Genomic DNA, 20,246 nt, shown 5'->3' with positions numbered 1-20,246 from the left:
TTAACAATTTCACCTCATGATCCAATAGCCTGGTTTTTACGAATGCAATACTTAAGTTGTCTTCAGCTAAAGTTTCAATAGCTGTTATCATTCCATCATAAGATGATGGAAGTGTTAATAACAAATGAGAAATTACATCTATCTCTTCTAATTTTCCTCCAGCTGCTTTCAATTCAGTGATTAGGCCATCAAATGTCGTGAAGTGTCTCATCAATGGGGTATCACTTTGCAATTTTATACTCAGTAATTTCTTTTGCAGAGCCAGTTGCGTGGTACACACGAGGTGTCATGCACATCAGAAAATTAAAACGGCTGCCACGGTTAAACTTCATATTATTTCGGGTCCGAAAAATTAGTAAATATTCTTCAGACGTTCTAAAGTAAAGGTGAACAGCGTTTTTCTTAAAAATATCACTGTTATGTAGTAAAAAAATCCGGTAAGTTCTCGCCTTGTGACTTGTTCAATACTTCGAACGCGGCTCGAGTCCGTCCCGACACGGACGACACGGTGGCTCTAGAGAACAATGCGGTAGCGTTTATGTTCGACGAGATACGTTATGAACTGAACGGAGTGGAAATCGATCGGTCCAGAAATCCCGGTACAACGACGATCTTGAAGAATTACATCAGTCTGAACATTACGAAGAGCAACGCGCTTGTGATGTAAATTTTCACACTTAGATATATAAAAAACTTTATTTCATTCAAGCGGGTTACGCCTGAATGTACAATACAATAAATGAACACAATACAAATTTTAATAGTAACGACGGACAGCAATTTGATGTGTATGGGTCAAAACCCTGATTCCAACTCAATGGTCTGTCTTTGATGTGCGGTGATTTTATACAGGCTCTTATCTCGCTCCACGTGGAGCAGGCTCTTATCTCGCTCCACGTGGATCGTAGTCGGCTGGACCTTAACCGGATGTTGTTATGATGGTGTAACGGGGCGTGTAGGCTGTCACACGCTGTCCAACGCGGGCTGGATATACAGAAACGATGATCAACGGAGGGAAACTCTCACCGTAACGCTTACGAATTTGCTACATTTCAACTTTTGCGTGCATATGAACACATTGCTAGACTTCTGCGAAGATTACAAACGCGTTGTAATAAATGCTCGGCACGGATTGATTTTGATTCGCGCGCGCAACGACGCTAACGCTTTACGAAGCTGGTCCGACAATGCGAAACCTGTCCTGGATTTGTATCAAATTCAATGGAGAATGTCGCACGTCGCTTTGGATGAAATACACAAGTTGTCGATGCTGCGTATTCTTGAGAGCGAAAGAACGATCAGCATGAGTTTCCGTTCGTGGTAACTGTACAAGTATCCGATGCTGCAAACAACCACGAAGCACACGTGGGCGATAAAAACAGCTCCGCAAATGAAAAAACCGCGGTACGTGACAATCGCGTTACAAACCGAAAGGAAAAACGATTTAAAGATAAACCCTACCCAATTCGATTCGTGCTTATTATCCAATATTCGACTTTTTCTGAACTCGGAAATGTATCCCTATTTTCGATTGATGCATATGCTTTTACACAGCAAATTTACAAATTAAAAAATATTTTAAACTTTGTATTACATTTTTTTTATTCATCGTTGACGCCACCACCCTCGTTGTCGTCGTCATCGTTGATGGACAAAACGGATATTGCGCGCTAAACATATACATAACGTTGTTCGAGGATCGTACGGACAATTCCTGGACCAAAAGCGATGCTCCAACATGGGTTTGTCCCCGGCTTCCCACCAATAGAGTCCTATGCCGCACGCGAAGCATTCCACGAAATCATCCTCCCTCAGATAATAAAATCCAGCGATCGCGAGCTCCTCCGGCTTAATAAACGGGATCGGCCAATTTTCAAAGCTGCTAAGCCTGTCCTCTTCGCACCGATAATCCATACGTTCCTACGTTCTCTCTCTCTCTCTCTCTCTCTCTCTCTCTCTCTCTCTCTCTCTCTCTACAAAAAGGCGCCATAGAAATAAAAAATAATTCTAACTAAAAAAAAAGAAAAAAAATGTGTTACCTTTCGATTTCATTAGCCACATCTAAAATACACGAACTTCGCTCAAACAACAATGATATTGAATCTTTTCTTTCGAAGTTCGCGTCCAGCAATGAAGCCTGCATGGTACGTGGTATTCTTGATACATCGGCTCCGCGATCAATGAATTGAATTTCGGACAGCCGAGATATTCCAAATTGAAACTGCCAACTCCTATTTTATTTAAAATATCCTTTTCAATATGCCCCCCTTTGTACGCGACGACGGGATCTTTGTAGTCTCGAACGAAATTTTTTATAATAATGCCAATGTCCTCTTGTTGATAATTCTTTTTCCCCTGGAAATTTTTAAATGAAATCCCGTGCACGAAATTCGAGACATGCCATGCAGACTTTTGATCGCTTCTGGATAAATCCATGTAGCGAACGTACAATTCGAATTCAAATAATTCATATTCAGCGGTATGAGCATTTACGATGGCTAATTCTTTACAATTAAATTTGTTGGCTACGAAGAAACCGTCCATATCGACAATAAAATCTATTGCGGGCATCTTAAACGTAAACTTACTTTTTGCAAAATATATGTCTATAGCAACACGCACCTTTACACTGTACGACAACAATTTAATTTGCTCCGCGTTATGCTTCATCTATTTATTAACAGGCACGCACGCGCACTTCACTCTCCACAACGTCGTCAAAATGCAAGCGCAGCCTCTCTAATCTAACCCTCTCTCTTTCGCTCTCACGCTCCAAAACATTTCCTATAATGTAAAAATGCAAGCGCGATAAAAAAACGCCACATGATTAAATTCAATAAGACAAGAAGACCGCTTAGAAATCGTCTCCAGACTCGTTACAAATGCGACGCATTCGTCGTGCGCGACGGTAACCGTTGCGACGCATCTATCCTCCATCTCTCTCTCACTCCTAAAAACCGCGCTTCGTTCATAGCGGACCAAGCGGAAGAGAGAGAGAGAGAGAGAGAGAGAGAGTGAGAGAGAGAAAGAGAGAGAAACCGTAACGATGCGTCTATCCCCCTTTCTCACTCCACTAACCGCGCAACGTATATTATTTTTCTAACATTGACGTAGGCTTTAGATTCTGCAATCTCGGTCTTGCAACCTGCTCTTCTGTCCAACCTTTTGTCCCAACACAAATCATCATATTTGGAAATCTTTTTGATTAATTTCTTAAGCTTATTATGCAAAAACTTCATTGTTACAGCAATCAGGTTCGTTTCGTTCTTCTCTTTGAGCATTTGGTAGACTTTCAGATCCAAATCTACTTCAAAGAGATTAAAAAGAATTTCAAAGAAATTTCTCAGTACTCTTTCTCCCTCGCCGTTGGAATAATCTTTATCGTCTCCTTTAGTATGTAGTTCTGCTTCAGATAATATTTGTCTCTGGCAAGCTCCTCTAATCATCGAAAGAGAGAGAGAGAGAGAGAGAGAGAGAGAGAGAGAGAGAGGGAGAGAGAGAGAGCAACGGAGGCAGAATAATACAAATAGTTAAAACCTTTCTAAATCTTGATCTAGAAACAGTTCTCACGGTAGTTGTTTTGATTTAAACAAAAGTAACCATATTCTTAATTTAATGATAAAATATATGAAAGTATATACTAATTAAAGTGATATTATCCGACATAAAATAATGCCTTTAATTATAATCTTTAATCATTTTTGCTGCTGGTTAATATAGTAGATTTGATATGTTTGGATTAAATGGATTACCAGATCTATCATCTGATGCTGCTGCTCTAAAATGATTTGTTATTAAAGAAACGATTTTCATTTTTAGTTAGATAAAAAATGTAAAGGATAAACAGAAACAAGAGAAGCTTAATCAACCTTTGGAAACATTAAGAAAGAAATTGCCTGAAGACTTTAGATAGGAGCTGCTGCGGGTAAAGTAGATTGTTTTCTTTTTCTTTTTTTCTTTTTTTCTTTTTTTCTTTTTTTCTTTTTTTCTTTTTGTTTTGAGGATCTGATTACAGGTAGTAGAGGATTCAGTATAAAGTCTTTACGGGAAAGTTGCAAGCAATATGCGCAACAAGTTAATCAGTCGAAGAAAGGCTCATGTTTGGGTAATGCTGTAAAAGAAGGATATGAAAACTTTGTGAATATATTCCACACATTGAATTTACTGCAGAAGACATTGGAAATATGGGTTCCGGTCCAGAAGTAAGAAATCTAAAGTTGAAAAATGTTCTATGCGGAAGTCCTGAAATTGAAGGAAAAATGGTGGACAAAGATAGTAAGGTACCAAAAAGTGGGCACGATTTACAAGATGGATCTAGACGGGATGGATTGAGTAATGCTTATCAACGTATTCCTCATCAATTGATTGGACTTATGTATCAATTAGACTTGTCGATTCTTTGCTTACTAAGGAAGTCCATATATAAACATAAATATCCTTCATTATCGTTAGCGTTTGAAAAGTCTGATATTGATAAGTTTAGTAACATTGTTCTTTGCTACGAGAAGAAGTCTATCCATCTAAAAATTGAAAATGTAGACAAATATTATACAGATAATAATATTAGTTATGCCAGATTATTTACTAAAGAAAATCGAAGTTTCTCCATGAATAATTACCTTAATAGTTTTGTTAAACATCTAATCTCTAAGACAGATGATTTATCAAATGATATAGAATACCTTGTTATCTATACTAATTCAAGCTTGAATCTTGCGAAAGGAAACAGATTAAAAAGGGGACGATTTAAAAACTTTTATCCGTTTAAATTTGATAGCATGGAAGAACGTGATATCATATTAAGAGACTTTTTCTTTACAAATGATAATCTACAAGGGCGTGGTTTTTATCAATTTGCGCGAGATAAAATAATAAGAGATGAACTTTTAAAGCGATTAGAATTTTCGTCCGCTATGCAGACAGTAATAAAAGATAGGAAATATTCCCGGAAAGAAATAAAAGAAGCATTTTTGGATAAATTAGTATTTGCAGTTAATCAACCTAATAGAGAAGAATTGAACAGCATTATCAAAAGTGAAATGGGAAAAAATAGTAAAGTTCACGACGGTTATGTAGCATTACAAAAAATTGTGTTACGTGATTTAATAGCTTCAGAAAAAGATGGAAAACTTGGAAGTTATATATCTGAAATTACATATGGATCCAATTTATTAATGTCCTTCTTACACAATATGTTCTTGCGTAAAAACATGTTTCTCATCAATTTTGAGGAAAGAAACTATGGCATATCTGTTGACGTCACTATCAATTATAAAGATAGCATTACTTGTATAAAGCCTCACAATGCAAATAATAGTATTGGTTATTATCAGTTATTTCCTTCTAAACGGCAGGAGAAAAAGAATACATTTTCTGTGAATAAGTGCTTCGCTCTTTTCATTGAAAAATTAGAAAAGGATGAAAATATAAAATATTTTGTCATCTATACTAATGAAGACCTAAATCTTACAGAAGAAAAGAAATTCAAATATGAACGATCTAAAAATTTCTATCCTTTACAATTCAATAACATAAATATTAAAAAAAAAGGATATAAGATTTTTAACGATTGTTTTTGTATAAATGAGAATGGTCTTTATCAATTTTCGCAAAAAGAAATGACAAGGCTTTTAAATTTGTTAAAGCTGCCACCTTTTTGGCAGAAAGAAAAAGAAGAAGGAAGACTTTCTGGCGAGGGTGAAAAAGAAATAAAAGAGAAATTTTTAGATAGACTAATATTTGCAGTTAATCAGTGTGACAAGGAAGCATTGAACAGTGTTATTAGAAATGGGATAGATGAGGGTAATGTTCCATATAATTGCGAAGAATTACATGAAATAGCGTTACGTTGGTTAGAATCTCATGAATTTGGCCCTATTACTAAGGGAATAATGGAAAATTTGTTGGGAGATATAAAATATAATAGGTCTAGTTATCAGGAAATTGTAGAAAATATTGATGAAGAAATCAAATTTGCCAGAAGTGTAGTTGGCAGAGAAGGAATATCTGCATTTTATCAATTTTTAAGTTTCTTAATTAAGGGAGAAGGGAAAATATGTCTGGAGGTACTAAAGAAGGAAAGAATAAATTTAGCTACTATGTCGAGTATTTTGCATGTGACAGGAGCTAACGCTGCAAAAGCCTTTAAAGACCTATATGACCTATGGTTTGATGAAGAAGGAAGTAAAACACAATATCTAAAAACTCTAGACAAAGAAGAGATAAATCAAAGTAATATTTCCAGTATTTTGAGTGGAGCAGGAGCTAACGCTGCAAAAGCCTTTAAAGACCTATACGACCTTTTGTTCGATGAAGAAGGAAGTAAAACACAATATCTAGAAACTTTAGAGAGAGAGGAGATAAATCTAAGTAATATTTCTAGTATTTTAAGTGGAGCAGGAGCTAACGCTGCAAAAGCCTTTAAAGACTTACATATCCTTTGGTTTGATGAAGAAGGAAGTAAAACACAATGTTTAAAAACTCTGGAGAAAGAAGGAATAAATCTAACTAATATTTCCAGTATTTTGAATGTAGCAGGAGCTAATGCTGCAGAAGCTTTTAAAGGCTTATATGATCTTTGGTTTAATGAAGAAGGAGGTAAAACACAATATTTCAAAACGTTAGAAAAGGAAGGGATACGTCTATCTAATATTTCCAGTATTTTACATGGAGCAAGAGCTAAAGCTCCTGAAACTTTTACAAATTTATATGATCTTTGGTTTGATGAGGAAGGAAACAAAAGACTATATATAAAAACTTTAGAAAACGAGAAGATAAATCTGTCTAATATGTCCAGTATTTTGAATGGTGCAGGAGCTAACGCTGCAGAAGCTTTTAAAGATTTATATGACTCTTGGTTTGATGCAAGAGGAAATCAAACACAGCGTTTGAAACATTTTATTGAAGGGGTCGGTGATGAGGGAAGTAACTTTACGTTGCATAACTTGTCTAGCATATTAAGTAGAGCAGGAGGCAAGGCTAAAGGTGCTTTTCAAGAGTTGCACAGCGTTTGTTTTAATAGCAAAGGACAAAGAACAGAGCTTTTAGAGGACTTCTACAACGCAGGTTTTAGACCAAGTAACTTATCCTCTATACTATGTGGAACAGGAGCTCGTGCTTCTTTTACTTTGAAACAACTGCATAATATTTCTTTTAATAAGAAAAGAAAGGAAACACAGCTTTTAAAGGATTTTTACAATGTGGGTTTTAGGCCGTGCGATTTATGTGGTATATTGAGTGCGGCAGCGAATAGTTTAAAAGAATTTCATGATTTTTGTTTTATAAACGAAACAAAAAAGTATTTGAATCGTTTCTTAATTGAGAAGAAAGGTTTTACACCAAAAAATTTATCTAAAATATTGCATGGAGCAGCAACTAAGATTTGTTCTGCTTTAAAAGATTTTCATGATATCTGTTTTGATGGGAATGGAAACAAAACACAACTTTTAAATGATTTCCATAAAGCAGGCTTTAAGCCATGCAATTTATCTAACATATTATCCATGACAGGAGATAATGCTACTTCCATTTTAAGAAATTTCCATAAATCTTGTTTTAATAAAGAATCATTTTTAAATCATTTCTTAGCTGAGAAAGAGCTTTTTATGCCAAAGGATTTATCTAAGATTTTATATGGAGGAGGACTTGGTACTTGCCATACTTTTGAAAAGTTGCATGATCTTTGCTTTGATAAGGCAGGAAATAAAACAGATTATTTAAATAATCTTATAAAAAATAGCTCGCCGAATGCGATACTTAATATACTATATAAAAAAGTAAAAAAAAATTAAAAAAGCTCCTTTGCTTTCTTAGTAGAAACGGGCCAAAGACAAGATTGGGATAGTTCACAAAAAAAAATGATCCTAAGAGAAAAACCCGTAAGTGTACTAGTAATCAGAGTAAGAGCAAAGGAGGTAGTAAAAATAGCAACAAGCTCTCTGGGATCTTCTAGATAAAAGAGGAGTTAGCTAGAGAATATCTTGATAGCCCGAGAAATAGCAAGAACATAGAAGAAGTGGTACAAGTAACCAATGTAATTCCTTTTGTAGTTCGAAAACGTGAAATTGAAGAAGCACAGCAAACATGCAGGCCGTAGCAATCTTTGCCAAAACAATTGGTTAAAGGAGCAATTAATTTTATAATCCACGAGCTCGCTCTTGATTTTTCTGCTTGTGAAAACACCTGAAATTCATCGAAATCATTTAATAGTGGAAACAGTTATTTCTTCCTTGAGCCTTTTTGACCTTATAAAAACATAAAGTTAATTATTGTCGATGAAGAGCATGATTCGTCTTTCAAAAATAAGAACAGGAAATTATATACATACAATGCTCGAGATATGGCGATAATTTTAGCCAAATTTGAAAATATTCCGATCATTTTATCATCGACTTCTCCACTGTTTGAAAGGATCCATCATGTTAATAACGGGAATTGCAATCACGTGATGTTAACTAAGCGATTTGATGATGCAAATGGAACAGGCTATTAACGATACCTACAAGGAAGGGCTTTCTCCCACAATAATATGTTAATTTTGTTATATAGAACAGGATAATTTATTTTTGTTAATTTTTTAAAGATTATTTGAGTAGTCTCACCGAAATATTTGTTTATAATAATAGATTTTAATTGTTAATTCGTCCACCGATAAGTTAAGATAGAGTTTGAATAAAGTTTATATATTGGGAAAAATAACGCTTTTTTTCCACCTTCACCGACGCGAACCCCAGTGTTACATTTTTCTAAACTGCAGAGGAAAGACGCAACTAGCAAGCAATTCGTAAAATTGTAGATATGAAATTCGGCAGGGAGCGAACAGCTCGCTTTGCCAGTCCAGTTCTCTATAAGCGCATATCCTCTCTGTCCGACTAACTTGCGCTCTATACGTGTATTTTCGATTGGTCTGGTTCCCTAGCGTCTAACACGTCCATTTCAAGTCTAAACGTCTTACGAGCTCAAATAGACTTCTTTAAGACATCTTATTCCAGACGTTGAAACGACGCCCGAAACAAGATTATTTAAAGGCGTCTGTTTCGAAACATCTTTAAGACACTTGAAATATGTTTTTGTAGGTGTACACGGTACATTTCTGACGTGTTGTGTTTACAAGGCCTAGACGAGAATGCGTTGTCGGGCAGCAGGGATAGCAAGAGATTCTGCAGAAAAGGCACATATTACAACAAACATTTGATGAATTAATCAAGTTTTTTGTTTTTATTACCCATACATATATACTATTGCTAATTTAATAATTGACATAACTTTGACATAACCCTACATGTAATCCCTATTTCTACATTTCCTACAAATGGTCTGCAAACGACCTCTAATAATGAATAAACGTGCAGACGATTTTTATTATTGTCATTGAAATTACTGATTTCACCCTTGACTCATCCTCGACCTCTGTCCTTGCCGCATCATATTTGAACTTTTGCCTCGTCGCATCATCTTCAAAACGAAATGTTAGATATATTAAGGGACCTGAACACTTTGAAATTGAAAAAAAAAATCGAATTTTTCTTGTCTAACGTAGCAGTTCGTTTGAAATGTTAAAAATAAACTACAAAATATTCCAGCCTTTTAAAAAAATTGCTTTTATAAATAAGAAGCCTATAGCTGATTCACGTACACGTGCGCGCCGTAGTGTTAACATATGAAAAATTACGTTCGGAAACTTTAAACACGTTTCTCTTAAAACAATGTTTTTAAAAACGGTGTGCAAAATATCTCGAGATTAGATCAACCGATTACCTCGAAATTTTGCAGATGCCTTTAGTATAATATATATATATATATATTAGACACTGACGATCCGTGTCTTTCTAATTTCTAATAATTTTAGAAATTATGAAGAAAAAAAACATAGAAATTTTTCGTACAAATTCGATAAGTCAGACACAAACAGCAGTCATTTTGATAATTTTCACAAAAATGGGAATGTTCGATGTACATATATCTTAGTTTTAAGCATCTTTTGAATTTTTGTTCCAGGCAATCCCGTTTGGTAAGAATCCTGCACACCGTCGAGCAATCTTTAAAAAAGAGGAATACAGAAAGATAGCGGTTAAAACCTAAATAAACAGCATTTGAAACAAAATTAACACTGTTATTTTATAGTTCATAGCATCGTAAAATAAACCATAAAATCTTATATATCATTCAAGTATTTATTTGTTTTCTGTTGTTGTTTTAAAGTATAATTAATTTTTGATCGCGTCAAAGTACCCCTTTTAGAGCAAAGCAATATGTTAAAAGTTGGTAATAAAAATGGTATAGGTAAATTAATTGAAACAATTCAGAAATTACCTTCTGTTTTTCCAAATCTTGACGAGGATAGAAAAATTAGAGATGTGGGAATTTTTAATACCCTTAAGACCCCCTATAATCCTAGTGAAATAATGAATAGAACTATGTCTCTAGAGAAAATGCTCTTATGTGAAAAAATGGGAACTATGAACATTACCTATTTAACCGGACCCTAAATGCACGTATGCACGTATAGTTAATATATCCGTGTATTAACCCATGTACTTCTTAATGCACAGGGTCACGAGAGCACTGGTCCGAGATACATGGGTACAAGCTTAATTAATGTATCCATGTTTTAATTCGTTCAGAAAATATAACAATAAGAGTTTCTTAATTTCGCGTAGATACATAAGAAAAATGCAGGTTGTGGCAAAAAGGTAGAAATGTATAGGTGAGGAATTTAGTAGGAATTTAAAAATTAATAGAAAAATTGTATACAAGGACAGGATTATGAGCTTCTTTGTTCGATCCTGGGTTAGAGTGAGATAGGTATTCTTTTATCTTTGTCCAAACAAATGATGTAGTTATATGGCCGGCAATAGCTGCCTCCAGCTCTGCCTCCTGCTCGAAGCTCTGTACCTGTAATATTTGTTCCGTCCTTCCACGGAATTTCGGGCCGCATCGGCTCAGCTTTCTCTGGGACGAATTCCCTTTTCCTTCCACCTCCCCAAAAGAAGAAAAAACATTTATTGACGGGAAAACTCCGACTCAACGAGGCGAGTTGCCCGTCCGTCAACAAGCGAGGTGCCATTGACAAAAGGTAGCGTCCGTTAGGTTTCTAGGGTCGTAGATGCCATAACTTTCCTTCCGGCAATGAAACCATTTACACCCTTTAAACAAGGTACGCCTTCATAGGCAGCATTTTTTATGACGGGCTAGTACGCATCGCTTCGGTCGCCGTCCAGGGTTTTTGCTACCTGCGGTACTGCGTGCTACGTCATCTCCGCATCCCCTTCCATCGCATCAATGTCCACTCAATTTCCAGTATTCGATCCACGAACCAGTATATAAGCTCAAACCCGAGGCAAAGGCCAGTCTTCACTCGATAGTCAGCATCACCTTAGTCTTCAAGCAGTCGTCAGTTTCAGTTCATCCTTGTTTAGTGACACATTCTAAACCAAATATTTGTCCCGTTCTAATCAAACGGACAAAAATATTGGTCCACTCTGTCGCGCAGCGGACTCAGCATTACAACCCGAAGGGTAATTAATATCGCGGAGTGGCAATATCGGGTGTGAATACGACGCACCCAAACAATATTTAGATTTACTATTTTGTCACTTTTTTCTTCTTCAGCTATAGTAATTTCAGTATCCAGGTAAGGTTTGCTGCTGTGGATGGAAACTCTCGTAACGAGAGTTTCGTAATAACGGCAATATCTTTCCCTTCTTTTGTCTTTTTCGTCAGCTAAAAAGGCTTTTCTTTATCTTTACGTGTTAATCCACCATATGTCAACTTGTTAATTATATCGTTTTTATTAGCATTTCTCAATGTTTTCATATAATGTTTCTCCTATGATAGTTGTACAATGAAAATTTGCAATCTTGTAAAATCTATGAAAATTTGTAAGAGTATAAAAATTCTTCTAATTTGACTGGATTCAGGAACTCGCGATACAATTCCGAAATAAACAGTGAGACTATTTGTTGGTTTACGAAAATATCTACAATTGTTGCAGTAAACGTTGCTGAGCGATATACTTGTTTATGTATAGGTTCCGCATATAAGTTTTTGAGTCTTTTCGTATAGCTTCTAGGTTCGACCTTTCAATTTGCCTCTAAGCACAGGAACTCCTTAGAAATCAAACTTTCGAAGTGTATATTATTTTTCTAACATTGACGTAGGCTTTAGATTCTGCAATCTCGGTCTTGCAACCTGCTCTTCTGTCCAACCTTTTGTCCCAACACAAATCATCATATTTGGAAATCTTTTTGATTAATTTCTTAAGCTTATTATGCAAAAACTTCATTGTTACAGCAATCAGGTTCGTTTCGTTCTTCTCTTTGAGCATTTGGTAGACTTTCAGATCCAAATCTACTTCAAAGAGATTAAAAAGAATTTCAAAGAAATTTCTCAGTACTCTTTCTCCCTCGCCGTTGGAATAATCTTTATCGTCTCCTTTAGTATGTAGTTCTGCTTCAGATAATATTTGTCTCTGGCAAGCTCCTCTAATCATCGAAAGAGAGAGAGAGAGAGAGAGAGAGAGAGAGAGGGAGAGAGAGAGAGAGAGCAACGGAGGCAGAATAATACAAATAGTTAAAACCTTTCTAAATCTTGATCTAGAAACAGTTCTCACGGTAGTTGTTTTGATTTAAAACGATAATGATAAAATATATGAAAGTATATACTAATTAAAGTGATATTATCCGACATAAAATAATGCCTTTAATTATAATCTTTAATCATTTTTGCTGCTGGTTAATATAGTAGATTTGATATGTTTGGATTAAATGGATTACCAGATCTATCATCTGATGCTGCTGCTCTAAAATGATTTGTTATTAAAGAAACGATTTTCATTTTTAGTTAGATAAAAAATGTAAAGGATAAACAGAAACAAGAGAAGCTTAATCAACCTTTGGAAACATTAAGAAAGAAATTGCCTGAAGACTTTAGATAGGAGCTGCTGCGGGTAAAGTAGATTGTTTTCTTTTTCTTTTTTTCTTTTTTTCTTTTTTTCTTTTTTTCTTTTTGTTTTGAGGATCTGATTACAGGTAGTAGAGGATTCAGTATAAAGTCTTTACGGGAAAGTTGCAAGCAATATGCGCAACAAGTTAATCAGTCGAAGAAAGGCTCATGTTTGGGTAATGCTGTAAAAGAAGGATATGAAAACTTTGTGAATATATTCCACACATTGAATTTACTGCAGAAGACATTGGAAATATGGGTTCCGGTCCAGAAGTAAGAAATCTAAAGTTGAAAAATGTTCTATGCGGAAGTCCTGAAATTGAAGGAAAAATGGTGGACAAAGATAGTAAGGTACCAAAAAGTGGGCACGATTTACAAGATGGATCTAGACGGGATGGATTGAGTAATGCTTATCAACGTATTCCTCATCAATTGATTGGACTTATGTATCAATTAGACTTGTCGATTCTTTGCTTACTAAGGAAGTCCATATATAAACATAAATATCCTTCATTATCGTTAGCGTTTGAAAAGTCTGATATTGATAAGTTTAGTAACATTGTTCTTTGCTACGAGAAGAAGTCTATCCATCTAAAAATTGAAAATGTAGACAAATATTATACAGATAATAATATTAGTTATGCCAGATTATTTACTAAAGAAAATCGAAGTTTCTCCATGAATAATTACCTTAATAGTTTTGTTAAACATCTAATCTCTAAGACAGATGATTTATCAAATGATATAGAATACCTTGTTATCTATACTAATTCAAGCTTGAATCTTGCGAAAGGAAACAGATTAAAAAGGGGACGATTTAAAAACTTTTATCCGTTTAAATTTGATAGCATGGAAGAACGTGATATCATATTAAGAGACTTTTTCTTTACAAATGATAATCTACAAGGGCGTGGTTTTTATCAATTTGCGCGAGATAAAATAATAAGAGATGAACTTTTAAAGCGATTAGAATTTTCGTCCGCTATGCAGACAGTAATAAAAGATAGGAAATATTCCCGGAAAGAAATAAAAGAAGCATTTTTGGATAAATTAGTATTTGCAGTTAATCAACCTAATAGAGAAGAATTGAACAGCATTATCAAAAGTGAAATGGGAAAAAATAGTAAAGTTCACGACGGTTATGTAGCATTACAAAAAATTGTGTTACGTGATTTAATAGCTTCAGAAAAAGATGGAAAACTTGGAAGTTATATATCTGAAATTACATATGGATCCAATTTATTAATGTCCTTCTTACACAATATGTTCTTGCGTAAAAACATGTTTCTCATCAATTTTGAGGAAAGAAACTATGGCATATCTGTTGACGTCACTATCAATTATAAAGATAGCATTACTTGTATAAAGCCTCACAATGCAAATAATAGTATTGGTTATTATCAGTTATTTCCTTCTAAACGGCAGGAGAAAAAGAATACATTTTCTGTGAATAAGTGCTTCGCTCTTTTCATTGAAAAATTAGAAAAGGATGAAAATATAAAATATTTTGTCATCTATACTAATGCAGACCTAAATCTTACAGAAGAAAAGAAATTCAAATATGAACGATCTAAAAATTTCTATCCTTTACAATTCAATAACATAAATATTAAAAAAAAAGGATATAAGATTTTTAACGATTGTTTTTGTATAAATGAGAATGGTCTTTATCAATTTTCGCAAAAAGAAATGACAAGGCTTTTAAATTTGTTAAAGCTGCCACCTTTTTGGCAGAAAGAAAAAGAAGAAGGAAGACTTTCTGGCGAGGGTGAAAAAGAAATAAAAGAGAAATTTTTAGATAGACTAATATTTGCAGTTAATCAGTGTGACAAGGAAGCATTGAACAGTGTTATTAGAAATGGGATAGATGAGGGTAATGTTCCATATAATTGCGAAGAATTACATGAAATAGCGTTACGTTGGTTAGAATCTCATGAATTTGGCCCTATTACTAAGGGAATAATGGAAAATTTGTTGGGAGATATAAAATATAATAGGTCTAGTTATCAGGAAATTGTAGAAAATATTGATGAAGAAATCAAATTTGCCAGAAGTGTAGTTGGCAGAGAAGGAATATCTGCATTTTATCAATTTTTAAGTTTCTTAATTAAGGGAGAAGGGAAAATATGTCTGGAGGTACTAAAGAAGGAAAGAATAAATTTAGCTACTATGTCGAGTATTTTGCATGTGACAGGAGCTAACGCTGCAAAAGCCTTTAAAGACCTATATGACCTATGGTTTGATGAAGAAGGAAGTAAAACACAATATCTAAAAACTCTAGACAAAGAAGAGATAAATCAAAGTAATATTTCCAGTATTTTGAGTGGAGCAGGAGCTAACGCTGCAAAAGCCTTTAAAGACCTATACGACCTTTTGTTCGATGAAGAAGGAAGTAAAACACAATATCTAGAAACTTTAGAGAGAGAGGAGATAAATCTAAGTAATATTTCTAGTATTTTAAGTGGAGCAGGAGCTAACGCTGCAAAAGCCTTTAAAGACTTACATATCCTTTGGTTTGATGAAGAAGGAAGTAAAACACAATGTTTAAAAACTCTGGAGAAAGAAGGAATAAATCTAACTAATATTTCCAGTATTTTGAATGTAGCAGGAGCTAATGCTGCAGAAGCTTTTAAAGGCTTATATGATCTTTGGTTTAATGAAGAAGGAGGTAAAACACAATATTTCAAAACGTTAGAAAAGGAAGGGATACGTCTATCTAATATTTCCAGTATTTTACATGGAGCAAGAGCTAAAGCTCCTGAAACTTTTACAAATTTATATGATCTTTGGTTTGATGAGGAAGGAAACAAAAGACTATATATAAAAACTTTAGAAAACGAGAAGATAAATCTGTCTAATATGTCCAGTATTTTGAATGGTGCAGGAGCTAACGCTGCAGAAGCTTTTAAAGATTTATATGACTCTTGGTTTGATGCAAGAGGAAATCAAACACAGCGTTTGAAACATTTTATTGAAGGGGTCGGTGATGAGGGAAGTAACTTTACGTTGCATAACTTGTCTAGCATATTAAGTAGAGCAGGAGGCAAGGCTAAAGGTGCTTTTCAAGAGTTGCACAGCGTTTGTTTTAATAGCAAAGGACAAAGAACAGAGCTTTTAGAGGACTTCTACAACGCAGGTTTTAGACCAAGTAACTTATCCTCTATACTATGTGGAACAGGAGCTCGTGCTTCTTTTACTTTGAAACAACTGCATAATATTTCTTTTAATAAGAAAAGAAAGGAAACACAGCTTTTAAAGGATTTTTACAATGTGGGTTTTAGGCCGTGCGATTTATGTGGTATATTGAGTGCGGCAGCGAATAGTTTAAAAGAATTTCATGATTTTTGTTTTATAAACGAAACAAAAAAGTATTTGAATCGTTTCTTAATTGAGAAGAAAGGTTTTACACCAAAAAATTTATCTAAAATATTGCATGGAGCAGCAACTAAGATTTGTTCTGCTTTAAAAGATTTTCATGATATCTGTTTTGATGGGAATGGAAACAAAACACAACTTTTAAATGATTTCCATAAAGCAGGCTTTAAGCCATGCAATTTATCTAACATATTATCCATGACAGGAGATAATGCTACTTCCATTTTAAGAAATTTCCATAAATCTTGTTTTAATAAAGAATCATTTTTAAATCATTTCTTAGCTGAGAAAGAGCTTTTTATGCCAAAGGATTTATCTAAGATTTTATATGGAGGAGGACTTGGTACTTGCCATACTTTTGAAAAGTTGCATGATCTTTGCTTTGATAAGGCAGGAAATAAAACAGATTATTTAAATAATCTTATAAAAAATAGCTCGCCGAATGCGATACTTAATATACTATATAAAAAAGTAAAAAAAAATTAAAAAAGCTCCTTTGCTTTCTTAGTAGAAACGGGCCAAAGACAAGATTGGGATAGTTCACAAAAAAAAATGATCCTAAGAGAAAAACCCGTAAGTGTACTAGTAATCAGAGTAAGAGCAAAGGAGGTAGTAAAAATAGCAACAAGCTCTCTGGGATCTTCTAGATAAAAGAGGAGTTAGCTAGAGAATATCTTGATAGCCCGAGAAATAGCAAGAACATAGAAGAAGTGGTACAAGTAACCAATGTAATTCCTTTTGTAGTTCGAAAACGTGAAATTGAAGAAGCACAGCAAACATGCAGGCCGTAGCAATCTTTGCCAAAACAATTGGTTAAAGGAGCAATTAATTTTATAATCCACGAGCTCGCTCTTGATTTTTCTGCTTGTGAAAACACCTGAAATTCATCGAAATCATTTAATAGTGGAAACAGTTATTTCTTCCTTGAGCCTTTTTGACCTTATAAAAACATAAAGTTAATTATTGTCGATGAAGAGCATGATTCGTCTTTCAAAAATAAGAACAGGAAATTATATACATACAATGCTCGAGATATGGCGATAATTTTAGCCAAATTTGAAAATATTCCGATCATTTTATCATCGACTTCTCCACTGTTTGAAAGGATCCATCATGTTAATAACGGGAATTGCAATCACGTGATGTTAACTAAGCGATTTGATGATGCAAATGGAACAGGCTATTAACGATACCTACAAGGAAGGGCTTTCTCCCACAATAATATGTTAATTTTGTTATATAGAACAGGATAATTTATTTTTGTTAATTTTTTAAAGATTATTTGAGTAGTCTCACCGAAATATTTGTTTATAATAATAGATTTTAATTGTTAATTCGTCCACCGATAAGTTAAGATAGAGTTTGAATAAAGTTTATATATTGGGAAAAATAACGCTTTTTTTCCACCTTCACCGACGCGAACCCCAGTGTTACATTTTTCTAAACTGCAGAGGAAAGACGCAACTAGCAAGCAATTCGTAAAATTGTAGATATGAAATTCGGCAGGGAGCGAACAGCTCGCTTTGCCAGTCCAGTTCTCTATAAGCGCATATCCTCTCTGTCCGACTAACTTGCGCTCTATACGTGTATTTTCGATTGGTCTGGTTCCCTAGCGTCTAACACGTCCATTTCAAGTCTAAACGTCTTACGAGCTCAAATAGACTTCTTTAAGACATCTTATTCCAGACGTTGAAACGACGCCCGAAACAAGATTATTTAAAGGCGTCTGTTTCGAAACATCTTTAAGACACTTGAAATATGTTTTTGTAGGTGTACACGGTACATTTCTGACGTGTTGTGTTTACAAGGCCTAGACGAGAATGCGTTGTCGGGCAGCAGGGATAGCAAGAGATTCTGCAGAAAAGGCACATATTACAACAAACATTTGATGAATTAATCAAGTTTTTTGTTTTTATTACCCATACATATATACTATTGCTAATTTAATAATTGACATAACTTTGACATAACCCTACATGTAATCCCTATTTCTACATTTCCTACAAATGGTCTGCAAACGACCTCTAATAATGAATAAACGTGCAGACGATTTTTATTATTGTCATTGAAATTACTGATTTCACCCTTGACTCATCCTCGACCTCTGTCCTTGCCGCATCATATTTGAACTTTTGCCTCGTCGCATCATCTTCAAAACGAAATGTTAGATATATTAAGGGACCTGAACACTTTGAAATTGAAAAAAAAAATCGAATTTTTCTTGTCTAACGTAGCAGTTCGTTTGAAATGTTAAAAATAAACTACAAAATATTCCAGCCTTTTAAAAAAATTGCTTTTATAAATAAGAAGCCTATAGCTGATTCACGTACACGTGCGCGCCGTAGTGTTAACATATGAAAAATTACGTTCGGAAACTTTAAACACGTTTCTCTTAAAACAATGTTTTTAAAAACGGTGTGCAAAATATCTCGAGATTAGATCAACCGATTACCTCGAAATTTTGCAGATGCCTTTAGTATAATATATATATATATATATATATATTAGACACTGACGATCCGTGTCTTTCTAATTTCTAATAATTTTAGAAATTATGAAGAAAAAAAACATAGAAATTTTTCGTACAAATTCGATAAGTCAGACACAAACAGCAGTCATTTTGATAATTTTCACAAAAATGGGAATGTTCGATGTACATATATCTTAGTTTTAAGCATCTTTTGAATTTTTGTTCCAGGCAATCCCGTTTGGTAAGAATCCTGCACACCGTCGAGCAATCTTTAAAAAAGAGGAATACAGAAAGATAGCGGTTAAAACCTAAATAAACAGCATTTGAAACAAAATTAACACTGTTATTTTATAGTTCATAGCATCGTAAAATAAACCATAAAATCTTATATATCATTCAAGTATTTATTTGTTTTCTGTTGTTGTTTTAAAGTATAATTAATTTTTGATCGCGTCAAAGTACCCCTTTTAGAGCAAAGCAATATGTTAAAAGTTGGTAATAAAAATGGTATAGGTAAATTAATTGAAACAATTCAGAAATTACCTTCTGTTTTTCCAAATCTTGACGAGGATAGAAAAATTAGAGATGTGGGAATTTTTAATACCCTTAAGACCCCCTATAATCCTAGTGAAATAATGAATAGAACTATGTCTCTAGAGAAAATGCTCTTATGTGAAAAAATGGGAACTATGAACATTACCTATTTAACCGGACCCTAAATGCACGTATGCACGTATAGTTAATATATCCGTGTATTAACCCATGTACTTCTTAATGCACAGGGTCACGAGAGCACTGGTCCGAGATACATGGGTACAAGCTTAATTAATGTATCCATGTTTTAATTCGTTCAGAAAATATAACAATAAGAGTTTCTTAATTTCGCGTAGATACATAAGAAAAATGCAGGTTGTGGCAAAAAGGTAGAAATGTATAGGTGAGGAATTTAGTAGGAATTTAAAAATTAATAGAAAAATTGTATACAAGGACAGGATTATGAGCTTCTTTGTTCGATCCTGGGTTAGAGTGAGATAGGTATTCTTTTATCTTTGTCCAAACAAATGATGTAGTTATATGGCCGGCAATAGCTGCCTCCAGCTCTGCCTCCTGCTCGAAGCTCTGTACCTGTAATATTTGTTCCGTCCTTCCACGGAATTTCGGGCCGCATCGGCTCAGCTTTCTCTGGGACGAATTCCCTTTTCCTTCCACCTCCCCAAAAGAAGAAAAAACATTTATTGACGGGAAAACTCCGACTCAACGAGGCGAGTTGCCCGTCCGTCAACAAGCGAGGTGCCATTGACAAAAGGTAGCGTCCGTTAGGTTTCTAGGGTCGTAGATGCCATAACTTTCCTTCCGGCAATGAAACCATTTACACCCTTTAAACAAGGTACGCCTTCATAGGCAGCATTTTTTATGACGGGCTAGTACGCATCGCTTCGGTCGCCGTCCAGGGTTTTTG

This window comes from Megalopta genalis, chromosome 9, assembly GCF_051020955.1.
Source record: "Megalopta genalis isolate 19385.01 chromosome 9, iyMegGena1_principal, whole genome shotgun sequence".
Taxonomy (NCBI): Eukaryota; Metazoa; Arthropoda; class Insecta; order Hymenoptera; family Halictidae; genus Megalopta; species Megalopta genalis.
This window is presented reverse-complemented; position numbering follows the sequence as displayed.